We start from the raw sequence: 15,656 nt of genomic DNA, 5'->3' as shown, positions 1-15,656 counted from the left end.
TCAAGGCCAGGAGACAGTTATCAGAGGTTTGTGCACAATAAGTATTTCTTTTGAATTTTTCAATTGAAATAAATTATGATTATTCGTATGTTATTGTTTTAAAAAATGTCCGTGCACAATACTTTTATATTCACTGCTTTTACTAGAAAATTTATTTGGAGAAATGAGTTATGAATAATTTTTGATTGCTTTGGGTTTTGGGAATATTATTTGGAACTTATTGTGTTGCCAACTTTGCAAATGGAAATTTTGAGATAAAATGTGATTTATGGTTTGTATGAAATATTGTGATTTGAAATTGCTTTGATTCACACTTGGCATGATACTGTTATTATATTCCTCCCTCTTTGACTTATCAGTCTGGGGTGAGTGTGATTATGTTCCTCCTTCTTTGACTTCCCAGTCTGAGGTGAGTGTGGATGAGTACTCATTATTCAGCTAGCTTCCTCCCTCATTGATTTCGATTATTGGGGTGAGTGTGTCTTGTCGTGGTGTACAACACGGCATGTGCGAAAAAATTGTGTCATGGACTAAATTGTGATATTGATTGGCCACACTGTATTCTTCAGTTATTTGATCAAATGGTGTTATTGATTGGCAAGATTGTATTATTCAGTTATTTGATCAAATTGTGTTATGGATTGGCAAAACCGTGTTATTCAGTTATTTGATCAAATTGTGTTATTGATTGGCAAAACTGTGTTACTCAGTTATTTGATCAAATTTATGTTATATGAACTTTGTAAATTGTGAAATGGAATTGTGAACTATTTGATTTGTGAATTGTCAATAAAAGATTTATGTATTGCATTTCAAATTGTTATGGTGCACCACTGAGTAAATTTTACTCAGCGATAGCTTTTCATTGCTGTCGCAGGTAGACAGACTGACAAGGCAGCAGACTAGGCTGCTAGTACTACACTAAGAGATCATCGGGTATATTGAGTATATCATAGTTTGCATTTTGTATTGTAATGTACGTTCACTGTATGTATATAGTGTCCTTGGTTTTGAGCAGTTGTAAATTAAAATTGTACATTGAAGTTGTAAAGTAAATTATGAGTTATTTTGGCTTGTAAAATTTGTACTGTATTTCTTTTATCTCAGTCTTTGAAAAATTATTGTGGATTTGAGTTGAAAAACACATTGTGTTGAATTATGTCGGAGTTTGAGATTGAGAAAAATATTGAAGTGCTTTTAACAGGTTTTTGAGGAACTGTTTTGTCCAAAATATAGATGGCACTCTGCCAAAATTTTTATAGAAATTATTAATAGTCCAAATGTGTTAGCTATTTCACTTCAGTTCAAAAAGGTTTTTAACACCTGTAAATAGTGCTCACCACTATAAAAAGAAGTAAGAAAAGTTTTAAAATCCCTTAAAGTGTATTTAATGGGTTATCAGTAGACGAAGTTGGTAATTCATTAAGTATACTACGGGATCATGTTATGCCTTACAGGGGGGTAGGGTGTGACATATACATCTTTTGGAGCTTGTGCAAATATTCACCAAAACCTTCCTTTCTTGTTCCCAATCTCTTCCCCAAATTTTTTGGACCAAGTTTAATGAAAACACTTGCAAGAACTATGGCTTGATCATGGTAGTTTAAAGCTCATGCATGAAATGGCTATGGAGGTTCTTTAGGGAGAATGAATTCGGCAAAGATGAAGAATGAAGAAGATGATGTTAGTGCTGCCCTCTTTGTCCACTAATGGCCTTAAATATGTCCACTAATTCCCCCACTAAGTATAATTAACATTTAAATAATCCAAGGTTTTTCTCTAATTGCAATTATGCCCTTATTTTTCACTATTTACATTGTGTAATATTTCTTATTTTCATGGCATTTTCAAAATTTAATACTACTTATTTTTAATAGACATTTAGGTCAAAAAGGCAACTCGGGGTGTCAATTGACCAAAATGTCCCTATTCGGTTTGTATTCCTGATTTTTCGGTAACACCAATTTTTATTTGTTTCTTGATTTTTCATTTTTCTTTGTACTAATTTATTAATTTTTTTTGACATTTCTAATGTCATTTATTGTCACACCCTACTCCTCATAAGATGTAACATGCTCTCATAGTACACCTAATGAATTACTGTACTTCGCCTACTAGTAACCCATTAAATATACTACAAGGGATTTTAAAACAATTTTCGTTCATTTTTAAATTGGTGGGTAAAATTTTTTTTTTTCAAATATTAAAAACTTTTATTTAAAGTCCAAACATAAATAAGATTTTTAGATATTTAAAATCTCCGTAATTTTTACAAAAATTTCGACAGGGTGCCGTCTGTATTTTAAGAAAACAGTTATTCAAAACCTGAAAATAAAGACACTCCCAATATTTTTCTCAATCAAAACTCCATTATTCAATCTCATTCCACAATTCAACGCAAGCAACTCAATACATAGTTTAAATTAAATCAAACATTAAAATATCTCATTAAGATAACAAAATGAATATTTACATTCATGGGAGTATTAAAAATTTAGTAGTGCAAAACTTTATAAATACATAAAATCTCAAGATAACCTTATAATAATTTGTATTTAATTACAATCCAAAAATATATTACAAAAGAGTTGGTACAACTGCTCAAAGTAAATTTCATACATATAATTACAGAATTACATCAAAATCTAAAGTACAAGGATATACCTATGATATACCCGAAGATAGTCTCACTATGCCTTTCAGTAATCTTGCTCAGCTGCTTTATATTTTCTTTTACCTGCGACAGCATATAAAGCTATCGCTGAGTGGTGAACTCAGTGGTGCACAAACTAATAATTTAAATCTTAATATAAGTTATGCTTGACAATTCATAACAAATAAAAATTTAAAATTTCTAAATTCTTCAAAATTCATAACATTCAGAAATCAATATTTTCATTTATGCAAATTATTCATTTGAATAACATTTTGATCAAATAGTAACTATTTATCTACATTTCTTTTAAATCCCGAAACAATATAAAAATGTTTTGAATCACTGACAAATTATTTATTTCAATCACAATTTATCAAACTATGCATAATTTAAAGGGCATTGCCAACAATTCACACAGTTGAACCCATGACCCAAAATTCAAATAGATGCTGTGTTGTACACCACGACATTTCACACTCTCCCAATAACCGAGGCTAAAAGGCAGGAACAAAGACTAGCTAGTATATATGAGTATGAAGGAACAGAAGCGTGAAAAACACAAGTTTATACAATTGAATTCAAAAATTTTCACCTAGGGTCACATGCATCATGCAAGATTTATTTTTATCTATTTGATTTCAATGATAAACAACATATTAAAACTCTTTTAATATGTTTTTGGATCTGTATTTGCCATTTAAGATTTTAAAATTAATCAGATTAATTTTAGAACCCTAGATTAAATCAAGAACGATTACACTAACCTCTTGATGCACTGCAGCGTATTTGCGCCTTTGAGATTTGTCTTCAGGACACCAGATGTTGTCCCTCTAGCTTGTCCACACCAAGAACACCTATGGCAGCCCTTGAACAGCTTCTAAAGCCTTTTAAGAGATTAGAGATGTAAACAGGACACTAGAAACAATTTCTAATGTTCTTAATTCAAGAGATTGATGGCTAATCTCTTTGAATTGATGAGAGATGAAGAAGAATAGATGGAGAGCCTCAAAATGGTGTGACAAAGGAGAGGAGTGGGTGCTGGTTGCTTTTCTTTTTCATAACAACACTTATATAGCTAGGGTAACACATTAAACCCTTGCCACATGTCACCCTTTGATTAGCTCTAGGTTTAAGTGACCCAATCACATTGTGCCAAGTGTCAAACCTATATTTAATCTTGATTTTAATCATCTTACATGATTAAAAAACATTTGGCAAGCTTATGTGTAATCCCATGTGTTACCATCTCATGGTGCCACGTGTCACACTGTGAAATGACCAAAATGCCCCTGTGTCTTAATTTTGAGTTCTTAACCCAAAATAATTATTTTTCTTCTTCTAATCAATTTATATCAAATATAAATTAATTAATTAATCTCTATTAATTAATTTTTCATTAATTAAATTCATATTTAAACACTTTAAATATAAATTTAACTTATACTATACATCCAATAAATCTAATTGCAAACCAAACCTATTTAATTAATCAATTAAACTCTTTAATTAATTAATTAAATCATATTTAAATAGGTGATAACTTGTGTAAGTGTGTGACTTACTAGGCTCATCACTAATTGTCAATGAGACATGATATCAACTCTTAATATCATTAGAACTCTTTCTTACCATAAATGATTTCTCTAAATCATTTTATGAACCTCATAGACCATGGTTAATACCTAGCATAGCATGCCATGGCCACCCAATTAGTAATAAGGTTTACCTTAAATGAACCTATAATCATATGTTACCATGCACTAGAATCTCTCTGTTACAAAATCCCAACTCAAGCTGGAGTCATGGTTTATGTCAAACTCCATTTGCTATGAATATTATATTCTCTTTTAATTCCAATTCTTGATTAAAAAGATTTTCTCATCAGAAACTCTTTTTTGAATAAATCTATCTGTCCTGGCCAGGAACTTGAAACATCAAGAACAATTAAATGAACATAAGAGCCAACGCATGCCCATATACCTATACACAGTACAAGTATGAAAGCAGTATCAAACTCAAACTACCTATATACAAGATAACTGTGCTATCTCAGGTCTAAAGATTATATGCACTGATATGATTTGTGACAAAACATTGACAGGAGTAAACTCCATGTGCTTGTCATAAGTGTCACTGGTTCGGCCTACTTATAATTTATAAGTGCCTATCATGTTTGTTATATGGCATGAGACTCCCCATTCCATCTTATTTATATCTCATATAAATAACTTGGGAACAAATATGAATACAATCTTGCTGGATAAGTCATGTCCTTATTATGAAGTATCCTCGATTGTGAACCTATTTATGATACTTTGTGCTAGAAATATTGTCACTTATATTCTTAACAACTTAAGAATAACATTTATAACAAAATATCAATGGACCTTTTCTATTACACATAAATATATTATGTAAACAGAAAAGTGGAAATGCCTTTTATTAATAAAAATATGCACAAGATACATACTAAATGATATGCTCTAGGGCATACTACTAATAGAGTACTCATTCAAACTCTTCCCCAACTGGTAAGCCAGAGAGGAAGGAACTCGCCCCATCTAGTGGAGGAGATATCTCACTAGACAAGCTAATGAGAATTCACAACATATTTTGCCATGTCAACTATGGTTTTAAATCATATTCAAAACAATTTCTATTTACAAAGTGTTTACAAATCATCAACATATTTAATCATCATAAATTCATGCTCAAGGTTGGCAACACATCAAACTTAAAATTTACAATCCTCAAAATCATTCAATAAATCCTTAAATGCATAAGAAAATTTACATTTAATTTATACAATTTCATTCAACAAATTAAAATCCTCAACACAATAAAATTATAAATCATAAAATAAACTTGTTCAAATCAATTTAGAAGTGAAAAGTAACAAAATAGTTAGTTGTGCACAAACCTTATACGAGTCGCCTCTCGGCCTTGACTCGATGTCTCGAGTTCTTTCCCGGTATTCTTTTCCACTAAAACACATAGTTTCATAGTGTTTCAATATCATCATTTATCATAACTCCAAAAATGAATTCAAATCCACTTATACCTAGCTTTAATATGCTAAACTTGACGTTCTTTAAAATTTGTATTTCGGGGTTACTATTCATGACACTATTCAAGTCAATTTGTTGACTTTCTAATGCTTAATAGGTATGGGAATTTTAATTTCACCCACATACCACATTTTGGTTACCTAATTTGTTGGTTTTGGTTGTTTTCTCAAATTTTAAGTCTTTTAGGCAAAATTGTAAATTTTTAGTTTTGGTGTCTTATGTTGCAATGTTCCATTGGTCATTTTTCTATTAGAATTTGGCAAAACCTTCTTTATAGAAAATGTTTCGTATTGTCTTAACTTTATTCTCCTTTTTGAATCACTCCATTTGGAGTTTTGTAGCTCAAGTTATAGCCATTTGAATCATGGCTGCCGGATTGGACTTAACCCAGATTTCTGGGCACCAAACTTGTTCTAGCAGTTTTAAGTCATCAAATTTGGGTAGCCAAATGACTTGGTTAAGGGCATAATTTGGGTTTGTGTTCTTCATGAAAGTTTTATGTCTATATCTCAGCTGTCCACTGGTAAAATTTTAGGTCATTTAGATCTACCTAGTCCAAGTTATGGCCAAATGAACAAACACTATTTATTTGGTGATTTTTGTACAGGTCAAACTGCATAAATCCAGATTTGATCAATTTGTTCACTAGGTTTGGGTCACTTTTGGGGCATGATTCCTAAATGAAAATTGTGTCATTTTGTGTCTATTTTCATTCCCAATTAGCCTCACACCAATTGGACTTGTAAATTTTCAGTTTTGATCCCTCAAAGGGACCTTGGTCCTGCTGCCTGCAGCATGACGCTAAGCAATCCGAATTTGCATTTGGTTCCAATATTTCTAACATACTCCAATTGGTCATAAATGACCATTTCTCACCTCAAACCAACTCCAACACACCATTTAACATATTTTCACATTTTTGTCTTCTAAACCCAAGGTGCCAAACCCTAATTCACCAATATGTTGCATTTAACTACTACAATGCATCCCAACTTTACTTCCATACTCATACCCACTTAGCTACGCTTTGAATTGAATCAAATTCATGCACATACACATCAAAACCCTAGCTGGCCAAATTTTCCTCTTGTCCTCCAACAATTATTTTCTTTTAATTTAAGTTAAAATCTAAGCTATTTGAACCAAAAACATAGAAATTAAACTAAGAAATAGAAGTTTGCTTACTAACCTTACTTTGAATTTTCACCTCTTTAAAACCTCTTCCTTTCTTCTTCTTTTTGTTGTCAAGTTTTCTATCAAAGCTTGAAATCAAGATTTAATGATGGAAATTTAACTTTCTATGGTGGGATTTAAGGTTTGATCAAGCTCAAAAAGAGCTTCCATGGAGTTTTGATGAGGGAGAGGTGAGAGAGAGATGGTTCATGTTTTTGAAGAAGATGAAGTCTTTTTTTTTTCTTTTCTTTTTCTTTTATGAATTTATCCTTTAGGAAGACTATAAATTAAATTAATTAAATTTTAATTATAATATTTATTGCATCATGCATGAGGTCATGCATGATGTCATCACTTTTTACTTTTTCTTTTTTTTTTTCTATTAGTTCTTTAATTTAATTCCCAATTCTGAAATTTTCTTTTCTCCGATTTTATTTGACAGTTAGATCAGGAGTCAGCTCTCGGGGTCAATTGACCAAATTGACCCTCCCCGGTTCAACCCGTTTTGCAAATAATTCAATATTTCTTCCGGCGCCTTGACCTAGTTATTTGACTAGCTTAACAATTCTTTTTTGTGATTTTCTCTTTTTCAATGTGTTCGTAATAGTCCTAAGGACCGCTGCATCACATTTTACGGTTCGAAATTTGAGTTTAAATCGAATTCGCAGTCCTTCCTGAGAAGGTCACCCATCGCTGTGACTCTCGGCTCGTTTAACTTCTTATGTTCTGTTTTTCTTATTTATACTTAACTAATTGACAATTACTAATTATTTGTGTTTATGACTTATCTAGTTGTATTAAGTGTGGTTCTAATCCCCTTAATTGTCTAGACCGACTCCGGTCACTGGAACAGTAACATATACCAGGTTATGCAAATAGGGGTGTTACAATTCTCCCCCCCTTAAAATAATTTCGTCCTCTAAATTTTACCTTGTATCAGTCTCTGAACACTTGTGGGTGCTATATCCTCTTGTCCTATTCACGCTCCTAAGTAGCTTCCTGGCCTGAATGATGGTTCCTTAGCACTTTAACCAATACTATTTACTCATCGATTGCTCACCTCGTGTGCTAAGTTTCTTATGAGCTTCTGTTATAAGTTAGATTCAAATTCATTTCAATTTTAGAGGTAAGTAAATCTGTGTGCTAGTGGATCCACTCTTTCTAGGACCTCGTATGATCCTATGGGTGAAAACTTAGTTTTACTCTTTTCTTATCAAATCTCTTGATCATTTGATGCAACCTTCAATTTAGTTCAGAATATTTTAGTCTTTTCTTACTGTTGTTTTAGCAATTATTTTCCTTTGTAGTCTCTTTTTTTAAATGACCTTGTTGATCATATATGAACTACTTATCTCTTTCTTGGCCATAGGTCCATAACCATTATCTTACCATCTCTATTTATGACCAAGGCCTATGTGCCATTTTGCACTATCTTGTTTGCTTTTGTTTAACTTATTTCCTTCTTGATAAAATAGTTCGGGATATCGTTACGCGTCTTAAGTAGGTTGTTTGCCCTATTGGCAATTCCTCATCTAGTGTTTTTCTCATTTCTTACTGTTCTATTTAGTTTTTTTTTTTTTTTCACAGCTTAACTTTAATTATTTTATTCCTCAATCTTATCTTCTTCCTTAACTTGACTGTTGAGTCATGATTTAACACCTCTGGCCACTATACTTTAATAAATCCACTATACTTCAATATTACTTTGATTTGGTCCTCTGGCCATTCTAGTCAACACTTTAACTAATATTCATAACGTTTCTTTATTACATTCGCACCAACTATTCTAATTTTTACTTCCACAACTCTTTTATCTATCAATATTCTATAGCTTATTTTTTGCTGGTTTGCGATCATTACATTTTTTTTCAACCATAATCAATTCTTTAATCTTAAGAAGGGAGTCAACCGGACTCTCCTATTTCCCATGCTATTCAAAAGTTTCACTTTAATTCTAATCTAATCCTTATGATTCGCACAATTAAATTGTGCTCTTCCTAAAGAATACCTGGCCAACTAGTTCCTATCGAATTATTGTTATCAGTAGAATATCATTTCTTAACTGTTTTATAAGTTATAATTGTCATCCATAGCATCATGTCTCTTCTAGGGAACAGAATTATATTTTGTGTCTTACTGCTACATAAATAGAATATTGTTCCTTACTAAACTTTGAGCAAAAGATCCATTGCAATACCAAAATAACTATAAACCACATATCAGAGACTGGATGACTTAGCCCTACAGGTGTTATTTTTAAATTTTTACCATGCTAAAATCTCTAGTCCCATAACAATTCTTGATGTACTGTAATTCATGCTAGGGTAACGAAGTCTTTAACTCTCACTACCTTGCAACCATGATCTTTTGATATTCTAATTATAGAGTTTTAAATCCCAAATTAGGATTTTCAAACTCAGTTCTAGTAATAAAACTCTATTCTGGTATATTTGTACCAGAGCGAAAGTCATTTATAACTATTCTTATCCTTATGTATAATTGGGTAATACGTAGCTCTACACAATAAATCTTAAGTCAGCACTGTAATATGCAGCTTACAGCACAAACATCAAGAATATTGCATAGTTACTACGATACATCCCAATAGATCAAACTTCCCTATGTCTTATTTCTTCCAAATCCACAATATCTTAAACTTATTTTAATTATAGTACTTACTGACATCTATCAACAGTAATACCTTTACTTCCATCTAGGGCAGATATATTGCTATAACTTACTTTTTAGTCCTCTTGCCTTACCTAAATAGGCTTACTAATTAACTTTATAATTTATCGTAGCATAAGAGATGTCTCTCACTAGAAACTTTTCCAAAATTAATTCCAATCATGCTTATTAACGCAATTCTTATCCTAAAAGACTAATTACTAACACATTAAAATTTATCTCCATGCAAGGGAATAGCAGTAGAACATACAATTTTAGCATTAGCATATAAATAAGTAGAGCCAGAATCAAATAGTACATAATTATTCCTTTCACAAGTTAAGAACATACCGACAACTACATCTGAAGTCTCTGCTTCTTCCCCTCAATGCATGGCGTTCCCTCTTTCTAATGTATTCCTCTGCTCGGGTTGGTCCATTGTGCGAGGATTACCCAAAGTGCTGTCTCTATTTCTACCTCTGCCCCTACTAACTATTAATGAGCCTCTAAAATTAGAATCTTGAACTGATTTCTGTGGTGTAGTATGTGGCATAAATTGACGTGCGTTAGTACAATCTCGGCTGAAATGTCCAGTTCCACCACAATTGAAGCAGGCTCCAGTGACCCTATGGCAAATACCCCCATGAAATTTTCCACAAACGTCACAGATACGGATAGAGTAGGAACTTCTGGTTCTTTGACAAATGATTCTTGATTGCTTCCTCCCTGAAGATCCGCCTCTGTCATACTTAGGAGCTCAGGTCCCTCAAAATCTTTTATCTTTTCCAAATTACTACTCGAACTTTGACCGATGGGTTTCCCACTTTTCTCTTTTTCATGCTGCTCTTGAGGGGGTTGGGTTTGTACTTGGGCCTGGGCTAACAGATTATCAGCGATTTACGGAAAGAACATGGCCATCTGCTGGGCCGTTTGTGCAGTAATTTGCATAGGAGGGACTAATGCAGTTGGACCTCCAACGCTCTGCGAAACTGGGGCCTCTCCTTGTACGTAAGCTGTATCAGACTACTCTACCGTTTTATCCCCCTTATCCATATCTATTCACAGGATTTTTTTTCTATTTCCTGTACAACCAACATAAGGAGATTTCTCCCCGTTAGTTCATGTTTATGATATAAATGTACTATATGTATCAAACATTCGAGCAGTTGTACTTATCGAAAAATATTTCAAATTCACAGTTAAAAATTTACTTTAAAACCTTTGCTCTGATACCACTAAAACATGTCACACTCTACTCCTCGTAAGATGTAACATGCTCCCGTAGTACACCTAATGAATCACCGTACTTCGCCTACCGGTAACTCATTAAATATACTACAAGGGATTTTAAAACAATTTTCGTTCATTTTTAAATTAGTGGGTAAAATTTTTTTTTTCAGATATTAAAAACCTTTATTTAAAGTCCAAACATAAATCAAATTTTTAGATATTTAAAATCTCCATAATTTTTACAAAAATTTCGGCAGAGTGCCGTCTGTATTTTAAGAAAACAGTTCTTCAAAACCTGAAAATAAAGACACTCCCAATATTTTTCTCAATCACAACTCCATTATTCAATCTCATTTCATAATTCAACACAAGCAACTCAATACGCAGTTTAAATTAAATCAAACATTGAAATATCTCATTAAGATAACAAAATGAATATTTACATTCATGGGAGTATTAAAAATTTAGTAGTGCAAAACTTTATAAATACATAAAATCTCAAGATAACCTTATGATAATTTGTATTTAATTACAATCCAGAAATATATTACAAAAGAGTTGGTACAACTGCTCAAAGTAAATTTCATACATATAATTACAGAATTACATCAAAATCTAAAGTACAAGGGTATACCTATGATATACCCGAAGATAGTCTCACTATGCCTTTCAGTAATCTTGCTCAGCTGCTTTACATTTTTTTTCACCTGCGACAGCATACAAAGCTATCGCTGAGTGGTGAACTCAGTGGTGCACAAACTAATAATTTAAATCTTACTACAAGTTATGCTTGATAATTCATAACAAATAAAAATTTAAAATTTCTAAATTCTTCAAAATTCATAAAATTCAGAAATCAATATTTTCATTCATGCAAATTATTCATTTGAATAACATTTTGATCAAATAGTAACTATTTATCTACATTTCTTTTAAATCCCGAAACAATACAAAAATATTTTGAATCACTGACAAATTATTTATTTCAACCACAATTTATCAAACTATGCATAATTTAAAGGGCGTTGCTAACAATTCACACAGTTAAACCCATGACCCAAAATTCAAATAGATGTCGTGTTGTACACCACGACATTTCACACTCTCCCAATAACCGAGGCTAAAAGGGAGGAACAAAGACTAGCTAGTATATATGAGTACTCATTCAAACTCTTCCCCAACTGGCAAGCCAGAGAGGAAGGAACTCGCCCCATCTAGTGGAGGAGATATCTCACTAGACAAGCTAATGAGAATTCACAACATATTTTGCCATGTCAACAGTGGTTTCAAATCATATTCAAAACAATTTCTATTTACAAAGTGTTTACAAATCATCAACATATTTAATTATCATAAATTCATGCTCAAGGTTGGTAACACATCAAACTTAAAATTTACAATCCTCAAAATCATGCAATAAATCCTTAAATGCATAAGAAAAGTTACATTTAATTTATACAATTTCATTCAACAAATTAAAATCCTCAACACAACAAAATTATAGATCATAAAATAAACTTGTTCAAATCAATTTAGAAGTGAAAAGTAACAAAATAGTTAGTTGTGCACAAACCTTACACGAGTCGCCTCTTGGCCTTGACTCGATGTCTCGAGTTCTTTTCCGGTATTCTTTTCCACTGAAATACACAGTTTCACAGTGTTTCAGTATCACCATTTATCATGACTCTCAAAATAAATTCAAATCTACTTATACCTAGCTTTAATATGCTAAACTTGACGTTCTTTATAATTTGTATTTCGGGGTTACTATTTATGATACTATTCAAGTCAATTTATTGACTTTCTAATGCTTAATAGGTATGGGAATTCTAATTTCACCCACATACCACATTTTGGTTACCTAATTTGTTGGTTTTGGTTGTTTTCTCAAATTTTAAGTCTTTTAGGCAAAATTGCAAATTTTTAGTTTTGGTGTCTTATGTTGCAGTGTTCCATTGGTCATTTTTCTGTTAGAATTTGGCAAAACCTTCTTCATAGAAAATGTTCCCTATTATCTTAAATTTATTCTCCTTTTTTATTCACTCCATTTGGAGTTTTGTAGCTCAAGTTATAACCATTTGAATCATGGCTGCCGGATTGGACTTAACCCAGATTTTGGGCACCAAATTGGTTCTAGCAGTTTTAAGTCACCGAATTTGGGTAGCCAAATGACTTGGTTAAGGGCATAATTTGGGTTTGTGTTCTTCATGAAAGTTTTATGTCTATATCTCAGCTATTCACTGGTAAAATTTCAGGTCATTTAGACCTACCTAGTCCAAGTTATGGGCAAATGAACAAATACTATTTATTTGGTCATTTTTGTATAGGTCTGACTGCATAAATCCGGATTTGATCAATTTGTTCACTAGGTTTTGGTCACTTTTTGGGCATGATTCCTAGATGAAAATTGTGTCATTTTGTGTCTATTTTCATTCCCAATTGGCCTCATACCAATTGGACTTGTAAATTTTCAGTTTTGATCCCTCAAAGGGACCTTGGTCCTGCTGCCTGCAGCATGACACTAAGCAATCCGAATTTGCATTTGGTTCCAATACTTCTAACATACGCCAATTGGTCACAAATGACCATTTCTCACCTCAAACCAAGTCCAACACACCATTTAACACATTCTTACATTTTTGTTTTCTAAACCATAGGTGCCAAACCCTAATTCACCAATATGTTGCATTTAACTACTACAATGCATCCCAACATCACTTCCATACTCATACCCACTTACCTACACTTTGAATTCAATCAAATTCATGCACATACACATCAAAACCCTAGCTGGCCAAATTTTCCTCTTGTCCTCCAACAATTATTTTCTTTTAATTTTAAGTTAAAATCTAAGCTACTTGAACCAAAAACATAGAAATTAAACTAAGAAATGGAAGTTTGCTTACTAACCTTACTTTGAATTTTCACCTCTTCAAAACCTCTTCCTTTCTTCTTCTTTTTGTTGTCAAGTTTTCTATCAAAGCTTGAAATCAAGATTTAATGATGGAAATTTAACTTTCTATGGTGGGATTTAAGGTTTGATCAAGCTCAAAATGAGCTTCCATGGAGTTTTGGTGAGGGAGAGGTGAGAGAGAGATGGTTCACGTTTTTGAAGAAGATGAAGTCTTTTTTTTTTCTTTTTTTTTTTTATGAATTTATCCTTTAGGAAGACCATAAATTAAATTAATTAAATTTTAATTATAATATTTATTGCATCATGCATGAGGTCATGCATAATGTCATCACTTTTTACTTTTTCTTTTTTTTTTCTTTTTTTTATTTTATTTTTGTATTAGTTTTTTAATTTAATTCCCGATTCTGAAATTTATTTTCTCCAATTTTATTTAACAGTTAGGTCAGGAGTCAGCTCTCGGGGTCAATTGACCAAATTGCCCCTCGCCGGTTTAACCCGGTTTGCAAATAATTCAATATTTCTTCCGGTGCCCTGACCTAATTATTTGACTGGCTTAACAATTCTTTTTCATGATTTTCTCTTTTCCAATGTGTTCATAATAATCCTAAGGACCGCAACATCACATTTTACGATTCAAAATTTGAGTTTAAATTGACTTCGCAGTCATTCTCGAGAAGGTCACCCATCGCTATGACTCTCTGCTCGTTTAACTTCTTATGTTCTGTTTTTCTTATTTATACTTAAGTAATTGACAATTACTAATTATTTGTGTTTATGACTTATCTAGTTGTTTTAAGTGTGGTTCTAATCCCCTTAATTATCAAGACCAACACTGATCACTGGAACAGTAACATATACCAGGTTATGAAAATAGGGGTGTTACATTTATACCTCAATAGATGTTTAATTAGGTCCTAAAAATATTTTTCAGGGTTCCCCGTGGTCCAGGGCTAGTCAACGGTCCTCGCCGCAACTTCCCGGTGCGATCACCCATCGCTACGATTTTTGGCTCGTTTAACTTAATCACATTTCATTGCTCTTATTTTTCCTTTGTTTTTCTTGTATTTTCCTCTATTGTATTTCATTATTTTATGTCTCCTCACTAACATTTAAGTATAATTCTAAGCATCCTAGCTGTCCGGACAGACACCGGTCTCCGGAACAGTAGAATGCACTATCGAATATAGGGGTGTTACACGTTGAGCCAAAAACTCAGTGGTGTACAACTTAAAGTAAATAGTAAATTACGCAACAATCAATTTATCCTTTTTACAAACTAAATCAATTGAATTTTTAATACATAATAAATCATGCTTTATTTTTAAGGCTAGAAAATCACTTAATAAAAGCAATTTTCATTCCATTAATCATAGAATAAATTCAATAAAAGACACACAGTGTTGATCATGACATGATTTCCAATTCATCCCAATAACCATAGGTTAATGGGGAATACCAAGGCTAGCTAGCACAAATATATGAGTACTCATTCAATTTTTCCTCAACTGGAACACACCTCAACACTTTATCCAGAGAGGGAATACAAATCCAATTCATCCCACTAGGCATGCTAGTGAGGAATTCAAACATATAGCCATGACACTATGGTTTCAAACCACTTCAACAATTTTCTAAGTATCAAATATCAAACAATTCACATTCAAACTAGTTTTCCAAAATTTGGGCTAACAACTTAAAATATTATCAATCAAGGGATGCATTATAATTTTGGCCATAAAATTTATTTCACCACATTTTCAATTCCAAATTCAATTTGAAAATCAAAAGAAATTTAGTTGTTGTGCACAAACCTCTAATGAGTTGCCTCTTTGCCTTGACTCACTATTTCCTTATTCTTCCTAGTGTTTTTTTTTACTAAAACACATAATTTAAAGTGTTTCAATGCTCATTCAACTTATTTCTAATAAGTAATTCAACATTTAAATTT

The sequence above is a fragment of the Hevea brasiliensis genome, chromosome 14, assembly GCF_030052815.1.
Source record: "Hevea brasiliensis isolate MT/VB/25A 57/8 chromosome 14, ASM3005281v1, whole genome shotgun sequence".
Lineage (NCBI taxonomy): Eukaryota > Viridiplantae > Streptophyta > Magnoliopsida > Malpighiales > Euphorbiaceae > Hevea > Hevea brasiliensis.
This window is presented reverse-complemented; position numbering follows the sequence as displayed.